Source organism: Neomonachus schauinslandi, chromosome 7 (genome assembly GCF_002201575.2).
Source record: "Neomonachus schauinslandi chromosome 7, ASM220157v2, whole genome shotgun sequence".
In the NCBI taxonomy this organism is placed as follows: Eukaryota; Metazoa; Chordata; class Mammalia; order Carnivora; family Phocidae; genus Neomonachus; species Neomonachus schauinslandi.
The window spans coordinates 21,112,170-21,128,736 of record NC_058409.1 but is presented as its reverse complement, the minus strand read 5'-3'; positions in this window follow the sequence as shown (position 1 = coordinate 21,128,736).

Genomic DNA, 16,567 nt, shown 5'->3' with positions numbered 1-16,567 from the left:
ACATTTCCGGATTACGTGCAGACTCGATGGTGCCAGCTACAGATGTTATCTCAGTGCCCCAGGGGTTGTGAGAGCAGGTCCAGTTCTTCTTTGATGATGTGTAGGAATACTCTGTTCTTTCAGGAGGGCAAGGTCTACAGACACACAAAGGGAGGTTAGTAAAATCATTTGCATGACCTGAAAAAAGAAAAACATTTTGCTAAAAAAAAAATGCTAGGCTAATCAAAAAGCTGAGGCAGCTTCAAAGAGACTTGTTGGCCTCTGTAGCCTGGGAAGGTTTTGGTCCTCACTCCTCAAGGCCAGTGGCCTGTCTGCTACTGATCAAGGGACTTGGGTCAGCAAGTAAGGACTGTGTCAACTTGAAGCAAGTTAACCCTGCAGACCGGTTCGAGTGCGTTATAATGGCATTAAGCTCAACATCTTGGAAGGGGAACCCTCTTACACTGTTGTTAGGAATGCAAGCTGGTGCAGCCACTCTGGAAGACAGTATGGAGGTTCCTCAGAAAGTTAAAAATAGAGCTACCCTATGACCCAGCAATTGCACTGCTAGGTATTTACCCAAAGGATACAAACATGGTGATTCGAAGGGGCACCTGCACCCCAATGTTTATAGCAGCAATGTCCACAATAACTGAACTATGGAAAGAGCCCAGATGTCCATAGACAGATGAATGGATAAAAAAGATGTGGTGTATATATGGAGTATTACTCAGCCATCAGAAAAGATGAAATCTTGTCATTTGTGATGTGGATGGAACTAGAGAGAGTATATGCTAAGCAAAATGAATCAGTCAGAGGAAGACAAACACCACATGATTTCACTCATACGTGGAATTTAAGAAACAAAACAGGTGAACGAACATAGGGGAAGAGAAGGAAAAATAAAATAAGACGAAATCAGAGAGAGAGACAAACCATAAGAGCCCTTAACTATAGGAAACAAACTGAGGGTTGCTGGAGGGGAGGGGGGTGGGGAGATGGGGTAACTGGGTGATGGGCATTAAGGAGGGCAGTTGATGGAATGAGCACTGGGTGTTACATGCAACTGATTAATCACTAAATTCTACCTCTGGAACTAATAACACACTGTATGTTAATTAAATTGAATTTAAATATTTTTTTTTTAAAAAAGCTCAACAACTTGGACCTTTGCATTATATTCTTCCATATCTACCTTAAGTTTGGATTCAGCTACTCCTGAAATGGAGAACTATTAACGAAAAAGACAAGTAAACACCTTCCAACACACAGACATACACACATGCCTCATACATTAGTGTAACAGAAACAGGTAATCATGCTAAGGCCGGAAGCAATAAAAGTCCAGTTCAAATAGTGCAGAACTGTGGAAAATTGCTAGTTTAGTGTGGTTTCTGTGAATCTTACCAACGAGCAGAATCAGGAGGCTGTCTGGCATTTCTTTCACCAAGCTAGGTTTATGGTGATACCCAGAAAAGACAGACACAAGGAGCTTCCACTACTCAGTACTTTGCCAAATTAATACGCTAAAATAAAACCATCTGCAGCATGTACAAAGATGGGTAGACACCACGATAGGACACAGTTTACTTTTACCCCAGGCTTGTCTGTCAGTTTCTGGATGTGCAAAATTAAATTCCCTTGTGGGGTGACTAAATTTAAACTCCAGGACTCCTTTAGCAAATGCATTTCTCTTCTATTTCCACCTCACTTTCTTCCAGCCCATGTAGTCTGTAGGCCCTGAGCTCATTTAGACTGGAGTCTAATATCCGTCCTCCTGGCATCTGGTCTGTTTGGTCCCAACTGAGTCTTACCCTTCCGAAGATAGATCTATAAAAAGAAAAAGGGTATTTTTAATAAGGATGGAAAATTTTCGTATTACAGATGTTTTCAGTAACTGACAGGACAATTGGTTGAAAAATAAATTTGAAATGAGAGAGTATGGGGGTATTTTTTGGGGGAGGGGGTGGGTATTTTTTAATATGTAGAGGATACTTCAAGAGGGATAACACCCTGGGATAATAACCTGGGGAGAAGTACAGAATGCCAACACCAAAGGGAATAAGCAGCCTGGGGAACTTTTAAACAGAAGTCAGTCGAGGAAGCTCACCCTTTGTGTCCAAGCATGACCTAAGCACTATAAGCATGGATATCATCTGGGAGGTTGTTAGAAAGGCAGAATCTTGGGTCCTGAACCTTACAGTATCAGAACCTGCAACTTAACTATATCATCTGGTGATTCCTATCTGTGTTAATGTTGGTACGCGTCAAGATTTTAATTATTAAGAGTTCTTTTTAAATAGTAAGGTATAATTGCTCACATATTCTTGCATTCAGAAAGCAGGACCTAACACAGTTACCAAAGCTAACACAACCTAACTAGATGGTTATTTGTTATTGGTAACTATAAGTCATGGGGCACCTGGCTGGCTCAGTCAGGGCATTCGACTTTTGATCCATCCAGGGGTTGTGAATTTGAACCCTATGTTGGGTGTAGACATTATTTAAATCAATAAATAAAAACTTAAAAATAAAATCACCTCTTTTGTAGTGAAAACATTTCTTCTGCTGTGTTGACTGATGTTGCTAAGATAAACTTTATGTGGATGACAAAGCAATAAATATAAAATGTGAAAGAACAACTTGAAGTGGAGGAATGCCTTATCATTTATGTATTTACATATTCCTGTATATGTACACATGTAGAAGTCATGTATACAAATATATAAAATGTAAAATAAATTAAAAGTGTACACATTGTCATGTAAGTGTCTTTATATAATAAAGGATACCTAGACAGAGAGAAGTTAAATGTATCCAATGTCACAAAATTTTTAAGTGGCAGAATATGGAATAGAATCTAGTTCTCCTGAACATATTACATTGTAACTAATAACTCTGATGTTTAAAAACATTTATTAGGATTAATTACAGTAGTTATTTCATGATGAGTTTCAAGCAAGAATCAAACTACAGCTTGAATGGTATGGATTTTATGTTCATGTTTTTCTGGAATTTTAAATAAATGAAATGTCTGTCTCACAGTTAAAAATATTTTTCGTATATTATAATTTCATTTTTAAATGTTTATGTTATCTTATTACTATGGACTTTTCTACTTTCTAAATAAGATGGGCTAAATTTAATTTAAACATTAAGTCTTTAACTCAGAAATTTTAATTTCACTAAAGGCTACCACAGTTTTAAATATGAAAGCTTTTCTAATACTTGATCCATTTTAATCTATTCAATTTTTATAATGGAAACCATAAAACATATTAAGTAATAAAGACTAATTTATTGGGTATTTTCCATGTGTCATTCACTTATGCCATATTTTTGTGCCAATAAAACTTCCTTCTCTTTAAAATATTGATATCTATTAGTTCCAACTTTTATTATATATAAACAATACTTTATATCTATACTTTAAAATAAGGAATGTAGAAAATCAAAACATTTATGTTACAATAATCCAAAATTGCATGTACACCATGATTACAATATAAAAATATTCATGCATATAGACAGTGAAATGCAAAAATAAGTTCATTTTCTAATATAAGGTTATAGATTTTTGCTACTCTAGACATTTACATAATATATTATTTTCAATAAAAACTGAGTGCTCTGTGTGTACATGTTTCTCAAATGAGAAAACAAATGTTTTCTCATACTGTGGCTTAAATTTTTATCTTCTTAATGATCGATGCAGAGAAACATAGGTCTTAATTTCATTGAATTAGAGACATCAGTCTTTATAGTTAGTGTTTGGTTTTGTTTAAATTTTTACATATCACAAGTTCATATTCTCTCATCTTCTGAAAACATCATAGTTTTTACTTTCACATTTAAATTTGCAATTGATTTGTAACTGATTTTTGTTTGTGGCAGGATGTTGAAAGAAGTTTCATTACTTTTTCACATGGATATCCAATTTTCACAACATGGTGTTTGGAAATCATTGTCATTTCCCCACCACTCTCCAGGGCTACTTTTCCACACAAGTCAAAAGTCCATATGCACACTGGTATGTTTTCTGATTCCCTATTCTGGTCCTTGTTTTATTTCTCTACCTTTGTGATACCATGATAATATCTTAATTATTTTAGCTGTATAATAAATCTTTAATTACAGATTTTATTTACTTAATAGAAGAATATTCAGATTTACAATCTCCTTTTCTATCAGTTTTATTAAGTTGTATTTTCCTAGAAGGCCTAAAATACATTTAACTTAAGTCCCAGAAGGAAAAAAGAGAAACAAAGAATGAGACAAAAGGCATATTTGAAGTGATAACAATTAAGAATTTCCCAAAACTGATTAAAGGCTTCAATTCATAGATTCGAGAAGACCAAATTTAGATCTAGATAAAATTTAAGTTAGAGGCAAATAAGTGAGAAAATCGTTAAAGAAGTCACAAAAGTAGAAAAAGGAACAACAAAGAAGCAAATTACATAAAAAGGCTTTAACTCACATACTGTGGATATTAGTTACAAATTCAAATACCAGTTACACTGCATGTAAATATAGAAGTGCTAGGATCCGGCTGTTTCAGGACCTCTCAGATGCCTTCAAGCTGTTGTGCAATCTCTGCAGGAGCTGACTCATTCCCTGTCTACCCCTACAATGCCATCTTTTGAGCCCTAATCTAAAGCACCATAGGTTTAGAAGGGTCCCCACCATTGCTGTCTTCTGGAGTGCTTTTGTCCCGTATCCCCCAGATTCCTTCAATAGTGAGGATGAGCTTCCTGGCCACCACTGCTAGGTTAACCGAAGACCCCTGGGCCGAAGCAGCCCTGAAGGGATTTGGCATTTCTCTGCATTTCGATCAAGACTCAATTATCTGCATTTCTGTCTTGTCATCCAGTGATGTTTTACTACCTTGTTAGGATCCTGATAACTTCAAGGAAATTTTTTTTTTAAGATTTTATTTATTCATGAGAGACAGAGAGAGAGAGAGGCAGAGGGAGAAGCAGGCCCCCAAGGAGCAGGGAACCCGATGCAGGACTCGATCCCAGGACCCTGGGAGCATGACCTGAGCCGAAGGCAGATGCTTAACCATCTGAGCCACCCAGGCGCCCTCAAGTAAATTTTTTTGCAACATATTTGAGGCAGGTTTTCTACTTTTCAGTGGGAAAAGTGGTCTTAATTACCTAGTTTGTCACTACCAGTAAAGATAATTCCACTCTTATTATGATTTTTTACATGCAGAGGGGCTAGCATTCCACCTTTCTAATCTAGTTCAAATGGTCTCTTCATTTCTTTTTTTAAAATTTTATGTATTTATTAGAGTGAGAGAGAGAGAGTGAGTGAGAAAGCACGAGTGGGGCGAAGAAGAAGGAGTAGACTACCCACTGAGCAGGGAGCCTGATACGGGGCTCCATCCCAGGACCCCGGGATCACAACCTGAGCTGAAGGCAGACGCTTAACCGACTGAGCCACCCAGACACCCCTCTTCATTTCTTAAACTTATGAAAAATAAGGGTTTTAATATAAACAGCATAAAATCTCATTAAAAGTCAGGAAATCTCTGAGTTTAATCATTAATCTTATATTTCATATTTATAGGCCAAGGGTTTAACAGATTTATTGCATGCATTGCCCTAGTACCCAATTCCATCAAGATTCAAATGGGTCTAAGTTTTATGCAAGCATATTTAACATCAACTTTCTTCAGCTTAGCTAATTCTAGGGAAAAACATAGTAATAATAAATATAATATTAGAGATATGGGGCAAGTGATCGTCAAACATTTATAATCTGGAAGACACTCGAGAGACAGGGGCACCAGGAACTAAAAGGAAGGACAGAAATAAAGGGGAATATGTGCAGAAGACAAATTCCATTTTTTTCTAGAATCTACTACTATGGCTCTCTGGAACTGATCTAGAAGAACTGGTAGTTTATCTAGTATGCAAATAACGTTGAATGGGGGGTTCATGTGAGTATTTCTTCCATCTCATTTTCATAGCTTTATGCTTGCTTATGCTTCATAATGAAAACAATGTCAGATGGTATGGCCAGTTAACAGGCTTTAGCAGACAGCCTCCAGAACTTAAATGGGAGTTAGTCTTAAATAACTCAATTCAGTTGCTTTTCTTACCGTGAATGGGAAATGTGCAGTCAATTGGCCAGAGATAGACTGAATTACTTAAATACTTCAAGCTTTGTTTAATGCAATTCTGTTCAGAAACTGCTTATGGAGTAGGGAAGATTTCTGGATAAAGACAAAGTCTCTGATGACTGTTGAATAGTGACTATGAATTACCAAGTTTGAGAAGGGTATGGGGGAAGGGTAACCAGCACAGGGATATATTGAAGAGATGTATTTTAAAATCTTATCATGGGAGAAGCAAAGGAGTAATTTTTGCCTCTAATCAGACAAAAGTTTCTGATCTGACTCACTGCATGAATGGATAATGGTGCAGTTTACTGTGATCAGGAATACAGCAGGTTGAAATCCTAAGATGTATTAAATTTAAGAAATTGGATTAAAAAGGGGCAAAGGACTTTGAGATGAAATGGAAGAGAACCCAGAGAAAACAATATCCTAGAAGTCAAGAGATTCAAGAGTTTCAAAAAGAAATAAGCACCCAAAGATATCAAATGAAGCCCATAAGTCTAAACAAAAAATAGCAAAAAGCCATCGGATTTAACAATATGTTGATTATTAAGGATGTTTAGAGAGCAATTTTGACATCATTATGGCATCAAAAATAAGATTGCAGAGGGCGCCTGGGTGGCTCAGTCGGTTAAGCATCAGATTCTTGGTTTCAGCTCAGGTTAAGATCTCAAGGTCTGAGATCCAGCCCCATACCACTGCCCCTGCCCCCTGCTCAGTGGGAGTCTGCTCGAGATTCTTTTCCTCTCCCTCTGCCTCTCCCCCACTCATGCTCACTTACACACATTCTCTCTGTCTCTCTCTAAAATAAATAAATCTTTAGGGCGCCTGGGTGACTCAGTTGGTTAAGCGACTGCCTTCGGCTCAGGTCATGGTCCCAGGGTCCTGGGATTGAGTCCCACATCGGGCTCCCTGCTCGGCGGGAAGCCTGCTTCTCCCTCTCCCACTCCCCCTGCTTCTGTTCCTGCTCTCGCTCTCTCTCTCTCTGTCAAATAAATAAATAAAATCTTTAAAAAAATAAAAATAAAATAAAATAAAATAAAATAAATAAATCTTTAAATAAATAAGATTTCAATGCGTTAAGATGCAAAGGAAGTAAGGAAGTAGAAATAACTAGGGCATAGTAGACTTTCAAGAACCTTGTCTATAGTGAGATGGAATGGTATCTATAAAGGGAGGCAAGTTTGAGGGGAGGGCTCTGTCTTTTTTTTTTTTTTTCCCCAGCAAGAGTAAATGGAGAGATCAGAAAGACCCAGGAGACTAGTAGGATAAATAGAGGAGAAAAAGTACACAAATGATGGAGAATACACCAAGTGAGAAAGGGAGGTCTTGCTGGAAAGGAGTGGTAAGTGGTTGGTCACAAAATGGAAGGACATTTTGAACAACTGAGGGCAGGCAAAAGTTGCTTAATGAAGATATAGATCTGAATGTGTCTGGAGAGGAGTAGCTGTGTAGATGATGCATGATCAGACCTTAAACTATGCAAGATACATTAAGCTCCACTCTGAAAACTCAGGTGAAGTTGATTTTTAATACAAAGGATGTAATTAAGAGAAATAAGACAATGTGTAATAGTCATCCACGTAATAAAGACTCTAAGTAAGATAAATGATACTGTGAACAAATCCAACAAGAATATTTTAATTAAAACTCTTGCATTCAGGACTGAGCTTGAATGACAGTTATGGGATGGAAGGGCATCACTGATGTCCATGAAGGCTACGTTCTCAGCAGTAAGGCTGCCCTTAGGGTTCAAGGACATCCAGTCCATCAACCGAAGAAAATGCCAGTGGTCAGGACGGGGTGAGTATTTGAGATGGCAGAAGTCAAGGGGGAGGACATGCCTAAAAATCTGATGGAAAATAAGAGCTGAGGAAAGAGTTTTTGAAGCATTCACCACAATTCATTGCACCTGGTTATCTTCTATTTCTACTGGCCTCTGGGATTTAGCTAGAGCTCATACATCCCTGTTTGCCTGGTTTACATCTGTTGTCACAGCATCGTTTCCTATGTAACGTTTATCATGGGGGGAACCTAGGTGTAGGCACACCTGGTTGAACATTAAAACTAAGAAGGGTCATGTTCACACAGTGAAGTGAATAGGTCAAGTTAGGAGGGGTAAGAAATTTTTAAATTAGATTGCTGTGTCCATTGGTGTTTGTCCAAAGCCACTCCCAGCCAACGCATTTTGCTTTAATCTAATTTGACCTTGATATGCTTGATTTTCTAAGCTTAGCTGTTCAAACTGCAGGAGATTAGCTAAGGCTGAACTACTGACCTGATGATAAAGATCTAATCACAGGAAAAATGCCCAAGAGGCTCATAAACCCCTCAAAGCTTTCTCACTGAATCCCAGGGCTTTTTAGGTTAAGAGCTAGCTACCTGAAAAGAATAGTTATTTGTGGCCACAAGTGGTAAGTAAAGGATTGTGTTAGTATTATCTTTTAAGGAGAGAAAAGGGGAAAGAAAAAAATTAAAGTAATAACTACTTTTCCTGTTAACTTGCTTTGCCTTTCCTCTTTTCCCTCCCCATCCAGGTAAACTAACTTATAATTTAAATAATGTTTCTCGGGGTGCCTGGGTGGCTCAATCATTAAGCGTCTGCCTTCGGCTCAGGTCATGATCCCAGGGTCCTGGGATCGAGCCCCGCATTGGGCTCCTTGCCTGTGGGAAGCCTGCTTCTCCCTCTCCCTCTCCCCCTGCTTGTGTTCCCTCTCTCGCTGTGTCTCTCTCTGTCAGATAAATAAATAAAATCTTTAAATAAATAAATAAATATTGTTTCTTGAATACAAAATCAGTGCAAGCCACTCTATAGACAGATAAGGGATTTTATACTTCAGGGCAGGATTTTCTAATTTGGGTGTTAAAAATGCCTAGAAGGCTTGTTAAAACACAGGTTGCTGGGCCCTGCCCCCAGAGTTTCAGTAAGTTTGGTATTTGAGGGGGAGAATGGAGTGGACCTAGGGGACCGTAGCTCTAACAAGTCCCCAGCTGATGCGAATGTTGCTGGTCCCAAACCACACCTGAGAACCACTGCCTAACTGTAGGCTGCTGCTCAAAAGAGCCTCTTCTTTGTGTGGTACTTAAGAAACCCTGACTCATTCTTCCTCCATCATACTGCTACGCAGATTCAGTGAGAATTCAGGCCTGCACCAAAATCCCAGGTCACTCCTGATTCGTCAGATGCCTCAAGAGGCTCTTTCTGACCTTCAGGGGCTCACATGAGAATTAACTGAGAACATATTAAGTCGCTACCAAAGTGAAAGGCCTGCTCACAAATCCAAAAGTCCACTGGTTACCAACACAAAGCCTATGGGAAGCAGAGGACCAGCTTAAATGAACACATGCCCCATTTGTAGAGAGTGCTCAACATGGATGCCTGATCAGGCTGGAAATCGCTCCTTTGTAGTCACTAATCAATTTCTTTCATATCTTCATATGACTGCAATCTTAATGACAGTGGGTGATTTTGCAGATTACTTAATAAAATTAGACAAACAGTGGCGTCTGGGTGGCTCAGTCGATTAAGCGTCTGCCTTCGACTCGGGTCATGGTCCCAGGGTCCTGGGATCAAGACCCCGTGTCGGGCTCTCTGCTCAGTGGGGAGCCTGCTTCTCCCTCTCCCTCTGCTTGCTGCTCCCCCTGCTTGTGTTCTCTCTCTGTCAAATAAATAAATAAAATCTTAAAAAAAATAAAAATAAATAAAATTAGACAACAGTGAACCACTGTAGTGCTTCTTAAAGTTTTTTAGGTCCTGAAGTTACTTGGAGAAACTGAGGAAAGCTATGGATATTTTCCCCAAGTAAATACATCCAATTTGTTGGGGGGGGGGGTACAGTTCAATACCTCCTGAGAGATCTATATTCTCCAGATTCAGAACCTCCTGCTCTGAGGTTTCAGGTTGATGCCCTCCTGCTGAGTGAGCAGTCTCACAATCCTAAGATATGAAAGGCCACTTGCGGGGAGATTTCAGAGTCAGGAGGAGATATGCCCCCCTTGACGTGACACAGTCTGTGTCTTTACTTCAGTCTTCCTTTGTCCTAGAACTGTATTCATTTTAGCTGTTGTGAAAAATTTACCACAAACTTTGCAGCTTTAAAACAACACAAACGTACTATCTTATAGCTCTGTAGGTCAGAACGTCTAAAATCAGCAAGGCTGCATTCCTTCTGGAGGATCTGGGAGAGAGAATTTGTTTTCTTGCCTTTGTCAGCTTCAAGAGGCCACTTGGATTCTTTGGCCGGTGGCACCTGCCTCTGTCCTCAAAGCCAGGAGCCTAGCTTCCTCAAATCTCTCTGTTTTCATCTTCATATCTCCGGCCATCATTCTAAGGTCTCTGCTTTCCTCTTTCCCTTTGTAAGGCCTCTGTGATTACACTGGGCCCATCTTTTTTTTTTTTTTAAGATTTTATGTATTTATCTGACAGAGAGAGAGAGAGAGCATAAGCAGGGGGAGCAGCAGAGAGGGAGAAGCAGGCTCTCTGCTGAGCAGGGGGCCCGATGTGGGGCTTGATCCCAGGACCCTGGGATCACGACCCAAGCCGAAGCCTGATGCTCAACAGACTGAGCCACCCAGGTGACCCCATCCCATCTCAATATCTTTAATTTGATTTCTGTAAAGTCCCTTTTGTATTTAAGGAAACACATTCATATGTTCTGGGAGTTAAAACATGGATCCTAGGGTACGTGTGTGGGAGACACTATTCTGTCTAGCAGAGCATGCATTTTATTATTATCCTTCTAATATACTCTAGCGCTTGGTTGATTATCATTATTTTCAACATCAGTCAAATAAAATTAATAGTAACTGTGGATTTCAGTTAAGCATTTTGAACTTACTACTAGTAAGGAAGTTGGTAGGACTCCAGTAGCCACTCCATGAATTGTAGAAAACTTCTAAACTTAGATATTTATACACACAAATTAATGTTGCTTCTAGTTCTTTAAAACTTACTCATTGTGGAAACATGGTCAACAGAGTCTGTATTTTGAGACCAACTGAAAAAAACAGAAAAAGAAAAAATTAGTTTATCTTAAAGTACACGATGTAATCAATCAAAAATTCCTGTGCTCAAGTATAGAAAACCATGGAATGAAGTAAGAAAGACATGATTTCACCAAAATATTGTCAAAAATAAAGTGTTTTAGTTGACTCCATGTTCAATTTGGGTTTTCAAGATAATGTGATTTTAAGCTGAATTAACAGTAGTATAATCTTTAGAGAAGGAGATAATATTCATTCATTCAAAAAAGTTTGCTTTTAAAGCATCTATGTGGCAAGGACTGTTCTAGACAATGCACATAATCTCCACTTTGTACTGTTACTATGTCCTCATTTTTAAAAATTTTAGGTTCAGAACACTTGGATAAAAAAAATCACAATACAGTTACAGGAAAAGGCCTAAACTTCAAATTCAATAAAATCTTGGCATAACAAATTTTTTTCTGAATTATTGTATCTGTTCATGCAGTTTGATTAGCAAAAATGTATTTAAAACTGTTTTTTTTTAAATTATCAGTTGCATCATGCACATTAAAGTTTTAAACCATCTGCTTTCCAAAATGTTCAGTTCAACATCACCATCTGCTGAAGGGGATTAAGAACGCACCTTGATGAGTGCTGAGTAATATATGGAATTGTTGAATCACTATATTGTACACCTGAAACTAATTTAACACTTTCTGTTAACTATACTGGAATTAAAATCAAATTTAAAAAACGAAGGAAATTCTGACACATACTACAACATGGATGAACTTTGAAGACATTATGCTAGGTGAAACGAACCAGTTACAAAAGGAAAAATAAGAAACATCACTGTCTGCAACATTTGAAAATTGTTTTCCTTTTAATTTTGCTCCTATTTCTCATGAACATCTCTCAGTACGAACTACAGTATAATCATTGGCAGAATTTACATCCTATCATTATGTTTAGCTAAATGTTTAATACATTGCAATTTTTTTTTAAGATTTTATTTATTTATTTATTAGAGAGCGAGCAAGAGAGAAACAGCATGAGAGAGGAGAGGGTCAGAGGGAGAAGCAGGCTCCCCGCCGAGCCGGGAGCCCGATGTGGGACTCGATCCCAGGACCCTGGGATCATGACCTGAGCCGAAGGCAGTCGCTTAACCAACTGAGCCACCCAGGTGCCCTAATACATTGCAATTTTAAGCTGCAACAAGAGTAGCAAAGGCGGTATTATAAAAATCTTGTAAACAAGTAATCATAGCCATGATGTCTCAACCTTTTCCACAGACTCATATCCCTGTTTCATTATTGTTTTTGGGATAGACACATATTTTTAAAATCCTGAAGTGATGCATAAGTAGGCAGATGCTATTTGTGTTACAAGTTTTATGACGAAGAAGTAATCAGTTCTTCTTCTTGAATGAAGTAAACGTGGGAATAAAACAGAAAAACATGAGAGGTGACTGATGGGTGTATCAGGCCGCAGACCCAGGTGCACCAGAAGGGAAACCAAGCCTTGGTCCCTTCGTTCACATGAGGCTGGCATCAGCTGACCTGTCCTTCATGCCATTTCTCATCCAGTCTGCAGGTCAGGCCAGTGACACGTGTGGCTCATGAGCCTCCTCCCCAACTTTGAAGCTTTTTGTTCCAACTCTTTCATTACAACAATGACCCTCTAAAAGGCTTGGAAAAATACTTGGCTGGGCTCTCTTCTTGTGGTCAGGCTCTCTCAGATCACGCTTGCCTAGACATGCCACAGACCATCGCTACCCACACTGCGCCATGTTGGATAAAGGGGCCCTTGACGTGGTGCTGACTCCCAGGACTTGACTTGAACTGGGGTTCAGAATACCCCCGCCCCTCTAACCACAGCTCTAATTAGGGTTTCTACTCTTCTTCTCTTTCCCGGTATTTGGCCTCAGACATCATCCAGGGCACAAAGCCCATTCCCTGGGAATCACACCAATATCGAAAACTTCTGTTTTCCCCTCCAACTCCCCTCTGCCTCCTGCCCCCCACTCCCTACCCTTCTAGTCTGGCAAACTCGAATACTATCTCCAGAGACAGGAAACGGTGGTTCTGACTGACCTTGCAGCTTACACTTCTGAAGCTCAGGAGCTAAATATTGACTTGTTTGTTCTGTGGTGTGCTGTCGTAACGGGCCAATTTTGAGTAAAGGCTTTGCCTTGCTCTAGCTGGGTAGGAGGGTGGTGAGGAGGGACTGGGCAGGAGGGCTGGGGAAGGCTCGTTCCTGGGATGGCTAGGAGGTGGATACATGTGCAGAATCTTAGTCTCAAACTTATAAAGACAAGAAAAAGGACAAATGTCAGAGTGAATATCTGGAGGGGAAGCGCTTAAATTATTCTTGAAATTACAGGAGTTCTGAAGTGAAAAGAGCTCTACTTGAGAGGGAGTAGGACCAGAAAGCTAAACCCAGGCTAGAATAGGAGTTTACCTACTCAGGGGAGAGGGAGAAAAGTGCTAGTTAATTAACCAGCTTTTTAATATTTGTGTAGCTTTACTTATTGTAATTTTTCCTGATATAAGTTAAATTTTAGATTTTTAAAATGCAATGAGGAATGAAATGTGCTGGGCAGAAAAGAATTCACTCACATTGTTACAATGTCTCTTCAGGTCACATGGTAGTTGCAAAATTTTTACATTTAGGAAGGGCTTCTGGCTGGCTCAGTCAGCAGAGCATGTGACTTTTGATCTCAGGGTTGTAGGCTCAGGTCCCATGTTGGGTGTAGAGATTACTTAAAAAAAAAATAAAGTGTTAATTTTTTTTTTTTTACCTCAGGAAAAAGTGAAAAACAAAACAAAACAAAACAAGAGAATTTGTCCTCATCATCTTCTCCCCTTCTTATTGAAGACTTTCAATCCTAAACCTCAAATGCTGCCAAATATGAAAGGCAGTTGTCTTTCTGTTTTACTCAAATTTATATTTTTGTATTGTTACTGAAGTAATGCTTGTGTTTTGCTAGACAATTGCATTTTTCAAAGCACAATGCAAATTTTTTTTTTAATTTTTTTTTTTTAAGACTTTATTTATTTGCGAGAGAGACAATGAGAGACAGAGAGCATGAGAGGGAGGAGGGTCAGAGGGAGAAGCAGACTCCCTGCCGAGCAGGGAGCCCGATGCGGGACTCGAGACCGGGACTCCAGGATCATGACCTGAGCCGAAGGCAGTCGCTTAACCGACTGAGCCACCCAGGCGCCCCACAATGCAAATTTTATTCTACACAGTAACAAGGAAAGGATCCAGGCACCTGCCCATAAGCACATTATAATCTCCTGGTGTAAGAAAATAATCCATTTAGTTCTATGGAGAATGAAATGCTATGATTCCGTAAGAGGAGCGATATGAAATGGGCAACATGAGCATGTGTCCCCCGGGCCACAGGCTGACCCCAGACGATCCTGGCACTCAGGAAATAGGCTGCCAGCTACTGATATCCAGAGAGCAGCAAACCAACATAGAGATAGCCTTACGCATGCCATCTATTTTGGCATTTGAAAGCTTATTTAACCCATCTTTTAAAATATCTTTTTCAGGGGTGTCTGGGTGGCTCATTCAGTTAAGCGTCCCACTCTTGATTTTGGCTCAGGTCATGATCTCAGGGTTGTGAGATCGAGCCCTGAGTCGGGCTCCACACCGGGCATGGAGCCTAAGATTCTCTCTCTCCCACTCCCTCTGCCCTTCCCCCAACTCGTGTGAGAGCGCACATGCTCTTTCTCAATAAAAAATAATAAAGTATCTTTTACATAAGGTAACATGACAAGATTTGTTCTTATAAATTATTTCTTCATAATAATAGCCACTTGTAATTTTATTATCCTTTCCCCCTTCTGGTTATGGCATATTACTACTGTTAATAATGTCAGAATTTGTCCTTGACTTACCTTTGAACCTGATTTAGTGGTTTTTCTGAAAGTCCTTAATGTGTTTCCTAGTACACAGCACATCAGGATACTTTCAATGACAGGTAACGGGAACCCCACTCAAACTAAAGGGATTTCATTGCCTCTCATAACTAAAAGTCCAGATGAAGAACAAATTGCTTGAGTAGTCCAATTTGGGATTTTGCTCCATTTCTCTGCAATGCTTAACTCCATGTTTCTGTATGTGTTCGTCCCCCCCCCCCCCCCCCCCCCCCCCCGCCTTAGCTCAATCTCCATGTAATTATAATACAGCTACTGTCAACAATTAGGGCAACCTGCTTCCTCATTCACATCTGGCTGGAGAGTCTGGATCTCCATTGTTCTCTGTCAGAAGTTAAGGAAGCACTTTCCCAGGAACCCCCCAGAAAACTTGCCCTGGTGCCTCATTAAAGAGGCTATGAGGCTGATCTCCATTCTTAACAAGCCACTGTTAAAGGGAAAACCAAGACCAACCAGTTCTACCCCGTAAGCTGAGGTCAATTACACAAACCTTAGGAATGGTAGAAGAAGGAAATCATCATCCTCATCATCATTCTGACCATCCATGACGCATCACCATTTCAGAGAGGTTAAGGAAATTAAACATATTGGCCTTCATTTACGGACATTTTTTTTTTTTTCTATTAGAGAACCCCACCAATGCATCTCGCCAGTGACCTATTTCATAGCATGGAGCTTCAAGTAGCCTTTTTCTAACCTTCTATCCAGTTCTTTCCTTTCTATGCTCCTCTTGCAAGGCTTCCCAGTCAAGCACACTCTCCCTCCTCGGGTTCTGCTAAATAAAGGTAAATTAATATCCTGTAGGCTATTCAATACTGTATTAACTTGCTGATTGATTGACACTGAGATAGCTTTGTGATGAATAATAGGAAGGAATATTAGTTGTTAATTACGGTAATTGTTGTCACGCTTGGATTAGTAAGCCTCGGGAATCTATCTTTTCAGGAATGTAACCCTCTATTAAAATCCTGTTTCCATGGGAAAATGAATTTGTCTTTTATCATTTCCATTGCCATGAATTCACTTATTATTTGAATTAGCATATGACTCTAAATTTAAATACCAGTTTTCCTAAATTAATGTGTTCATTCATTCATTCACTAGAAATGATATTGCACAGTCTAATCCTGTAGATAGGAAATGGCCATCTCTATTTTTGCAAGATTAAGGTTAAACACAATGGTGCATATTTAGTAGATAGATGCAACAAGTGTTTTATTTTTTTATTGAGTGTACCCAGGGCCTTCATATTTGTTGTTCATTTCATCTTCACAACATTTTTGTAAGGTAGATTTATAACTTCTATTTTACAGGTGAGCAAAATAAGGCTTAGAGAGGTGACTTGCATAAGGTGACACAGCTAGTTAAATGTCGAGGCTGGGAGAGAAGAGAACACAGTAAATCCTGACTCCAGTTTCACTTTACTCATGAGTTTAAATAGGAATTAAACTGGACAGGGCAATGTCAAGGTGGCAGTGAATTTAATTTCCAGGAATCATATATTAAAAGAATATTTTGCTACACGTTAAACGTATTCATCTGCAGTGTGGGC